Raw genomic sequence first — 5,000 nt, forward strand, 5'->3', positions numbered from 1 at the left:
AGTGAAGAGAGAGAGAGGGAGGGGTGCATAGTTAGGAACACCCCCGTCTTGCCTGACGCACGTCGTGCAGTACCCCATGCTACGGTCGTTGAGAAAAGGGATCTTCATTCATGATAAATAACATATTTTTGGTTTATTAATACCCAAAAAGGAATATGAAATTCATAATAATCATTATTTATTAAACATTGTCTTTGTAAAAAGAGAGTACACGTTCGAGTTTCACCTCTGACATTCTCCATCTTTTACGTTTGTTTATCTTTGTTTCGGCAAGAATTTCATCATGCCAAAAGAGGAAAATACAAGGAAAACATCTCACTAACATATAGAAGAAGAAAATATGCTGAAATAAGCCAAGTTAGTGAGGGAGAGAGAGAGAGAGAGAGTTGTATAGGAAGGAGTGCCCCATCTTGCCTGACGCAGTGCCCCAGGCTACGATACGTATATTAGCAAAGGGATCATCATTTATGATTAAATTATGAGAAATAATATAGTTTTGGTTTATTAATACCCAAAACAGAAATATGCATTCATAATAATCATTATTTATTAACATTCTTTATAAAAATACATAGGAAAACTTTGAATGCCCGTATCTCAAAACTATACATATTGACCTTCAAAATCTATCTTCTCACTTAGTTTTAAAGCTATATCACTGAAATTTGGTATATAACTCAGAAAGACATTATAGAACAATCAAATCAAGCCCTCTTTACCAATTTTTGTTTCGTCTTTTTATAATTTTGTTTTCCTGATTTATAGGGTTTATTTTTTTACCATAATGAAAAATTCATATCTAGCAAAAAAATGACTTTTAGAAAAAAAAACTCCTCATTGGATTGGAGGTCTATATCAGTTCTATATATGGTAGTAATCCCAGGTCTTAATATTAAATATCAAGGGAGGAGATAGGATTTGAAAAAGTGGTTATTTTTGGGATAAATCCGGGGGGGGGGGGGGGGGGGGGCCCCCCCCCTGGCGTCACATAACCAAAGGTCGGAGGCGAAAATCATATGCTGGGGCCGGCCGACTAATACCATTTTTTAAGGACGCCTTTGATACTCATACACTTAATAAGATGACTTCGGACATCTCCAAACTGCATATGATTTTTGCCTCCGACCTTCGGTTTTGTGACACCAGGGCGATTTATCCTGAAAATAAGCATTTTGCAAATTCTATCTCCTCCCTTGATATTTAATATTAAGACCTGGGATTACTACCATATATAGACCTGATATAGACCTCCAATCGAATGAGGAGTTTTTTTTTTCTAAAAGTCATTTTTTTTGCTTGATATGAATTTTTCATTATGGTAAAAAAATGAGCCCTATAAATCAGGAAAAAAAATTTATAAAAAAAGAAAGACAAAACAATTGGAAAAAAGGGGCTTGATTTGATTGTTCTTAATGTCTTTCTGAGGTATATACCAAATTCCAGTGTTATAGCTTTAAAACTGAGAAGATAGATTTTGAAGGTCAATAAGTATAGTTTTGAGATACGGGCGTTCAAAGTTTTCCTTTGTATTTTAACCCTCTTACGCCGAAGGGGTATAATAAAAATCGTCTCCCGTATGCCGAAGCTGTCTCGGAGTGAGCGCCGAAGCGGAATAAATATTTTTTTTTTTTTAAATCACAGCACGCTTAGTTTTCAAGATTAAAAGAGTTCATTTTTGGCTCCTTTTTTTGTCATTGCCTGAAGTTTAGTATGCAACCATCAGAAATGAAAAAAAATATCATTATCATATATAAATAATGCGATATATGATAGGGCGAAAACAAAATTTCATATATAATTGTATTCAAATTGTGCTGTGAGCAAAACGGTTAAAGCTAGCGAGTTAATTTTTTTTCATTGTATTTTACACTAAATTGCGATCATTTTGGTATATAACACATTGTAAAACGATCAAAGCAACACAGAGAAAGCATTATTACAAAATGATGCATGAATTCGTAACACGCGTACGTAAAAAAAATGTTTTTTTTTTCAAAAATTCACCATAAATCTAAATATTGTTCTAGAGACTTCCAATTTGTTTCAGAATGAAGATAAATGATTGAATGTTACTATACTGTAAGAGTTTTAGCTTACAATTGCAGTTTTCGACCATTTCAGTCGAGTTAAAGTTGATCGAATGTAGAATTTTTTTATAATTTTTTTATATGCAAATATTTCGAAAATGAGAAAAGCTACAACCTTCAATTATTTATTGATGTATTCTACATGAAATTGCGCACATTTTTATATATAAAACTCTATGAAACGCCTAATATTAAATGGAGTAAATATAACAAGAATGCGACGTACGCATTTCGGAGATTTATGAGGAGAATCCGCGCAAGTAGGGGAGGAAGGTTTTTTTTTTTAATTCACCATAAATCTAAATATTGTGCTAGAGACTTTGAATTTGTTTCAAAATGAAGATAAATCACCGAATATTACTAGACTGTAAGAGTTTTAGCTTACAATTGCGTTTTTTTACTTTCGGTAGAGTCAAAGTTGACCGAATGTGGTTTTTTTTTCTATTTATCGTGATTTATATGCAAATATTTTGAAAATGAGAAACGCTACAACCTTCAATAATTTATTGTTGTATTCTACATGAAATTGCGCACATTTTCATATATAAAACTTTATGTAACGGCTAATTTAAAATGGTGCAAACATTACGACAATCGCACGAAAAAATTTCTGATTTTTTTTTGGAAGAGTTACCGCGCGGACATAAGGAAAATGTTTTTTTTTTTCATGAATTCACCATAAATCAAAATATTTGCTAGAGACTGCCAATTTGTTGCAAAATGAAGGTAAATGATTGAATATTACTAGAATATAAGAGTTTTAGCTTACAATTGCGTTTTTCGACCATTTCGGTAGAGTCAAAGTTGACCAAAGGTTGAAATTTTGGCACTTATAGTTATTTATATGAAAATATTTCAAAACTGATAAAAGCTACAACCATGGGTTGTTTTTAGTTGTATTGTGCATGAAATTGCGCACATTTCCATATATAAAACTTTATGTAATGGCAAATTTAAAATGGTGCAAACATTATGACAACCGCACGCAAAAATTTATCGGAAGAGTAACTGCGCGGACATAAGGAAAAAGTTTTTTTCCTAAATTCACCATAAATCAAAATATTGTGCTAGAGATGTCCAATTTGTTGCAAAATGAAGGTAAATGATTGAATATTACTAATATATAAGAGTTTTAGCTTACAATTGCTTTTTTCGACCATTTCGGTAGAGACAAAGTTGTCCAAAGGTTGAAATTTTGGCACATCGTTATTTATATGAAAATATTTCAAAACGGATAAAAGCTACAATCATGAGTATTTTTTAGTCGTTTTCTACATGAAATTGCGCACATTTTCATATATAATACTCCATGTAACGGATAATTTAAAATGGTGCAAAAATTATGTCAAAGTGACGAAATAATTTTTGAGATGTGTCACTGATACTTTTTAGTGCGATAAGAAAGAAATTCACGCTTGCATGCCTGCGTAACGATTGTAAACAAAACAACACCTTGATCCGCAAACTCCCAGCATCCCCCAAGGCGCGTGATTCAAAAGTTTTTGCCTGGTAGGCCTATTAAGTATTTTTCCGCGAATTTTTAAAAAAACTTTCTATGTCGACGTAAAATACGTCCAATCGGCACCCAACAGAGAATTTATCTCGACATAAAATACGTCCAATAGGCGTTTAAGGGTTAATATTATTAACAACTGAAAATATCAATAAACATATTACATACTAGTACCATAAAAATTCTTTCATCTCAGTGAGAGAGAGAGAGAGAGAGAGAGTGAGTTTATCTCTCTGTTCTCTCAGAAAATACTTCTAACGCTTCCAGCAAAAAAGAGGGAGAGAGTTTGCATTATGACATACATATCTTGTGTGGAGAGAGAGAGAGAGAGAGAGAGAGAGAGAGAGAGAGAGTGTTATCCATATTTAAAAGAGTGAAATGGATAGATTACTGTATTTCTTCAAAATACTATCACATAACATGAATTTTGTAATTACAGTTATATTAATGTTATTATTATTATTATTATATTTGAAAGTATTAAAAAATATATACGTAGTCCACATACTATAAAAATTCTTGCGTCTCAGAGAGAGAGAGAGAGAGAGATGGAAGATGACGACGAGAGAGACGAGAGAGGAGAGAGGAGAGAGAGAGAGAGAGAGAGAGAGAGAGATTACATGAACACTTAGTGGCAACAACACAACAGCTCCTCCCCCTCTGTCCCATTACTTGATATATTTGACAGCTTTAGTACCTGGAGTTAGAGAGAGAAGACTGGGATTTCCTTCATTCTTACGTAATTTTTTAAATTTATAAACTAAAATCTTACTAATTGACTATAGTATTTTCTTTAATGAATTGATATTACTGCTGTTTACAATAATATTGATATTTGAAAATAGTAAATCATTTATTTATCATACAAAAAACATACATGTCTCTAAGAGGCAGAGAGAGAGAATTATTATTTTTATGTGGTATCATTTAATCTTATTGATTAAACATACTAATACAGAATTAATCAGTATTAATATTTGAAAATTAGTAAGTCATTTCTTTATTTCTTTGTTTCCTATGTAATTATATTGTGGTGTCAGTATGGTACATGTTGTGACACCAGTTTTGTTAGCCATAAATCAGCCAATCAATCTCTAGTACTTCCTAAATGTTAAAATCAAAATGTAACCCTCAAAGTCTTCACCAAACCTTATGAATCAGTCAGTGATATTTCTGTCAAACTAGTACTAAGTTTCTCAAGGGAGGAACTATTTAATGATCTGATTAAACTTACCCAGCCAAAATAACTGATTTACATGCCACTTAATTAAATATATGTTATGACATCACCAAGATTTCAAGGCATTTGTAATAGGTTAGGTTTCTTTGTAATTAATAGTTTTGCTATTACTCTAAAGAATGTTGACTGGATCACAGATTTACAACTCTAGACTTTTGTT

General features: G+C 32.2%; 1 protein-coding gene across 1 annotated transcript in view; it reads left to right on the forward strand.

Moving 5' to 3' along the window:
• The window catches only part of LOC135218070 (N6-adenosine-methyltransferase non-catalytic subunit-like), a 43,749-nt gene that overhangs the window by 31,427 nt on the left and 7,322 nt on the right, over positions 1 to 5,000 (forward strand). The gene's annotated exons all lie outside the window — the stretch shown is intronic.

The sequence above is a fragment of the Macrobrachium nipponense genome, chromosome 9, assembly GCF_015104395.2.
Source record: "Macrobrachium nipponense isolate FS-2020 chromosome 9, ASM1510439v2, whole genome shotgun sequence".
Taxonomy (NCBI): Eukaryota; Metazoa; Arthropoda; class Malacostraca; order Decapoda; family Palaemonidae; genus Macrobrachium; species Macrobrachium nipponense.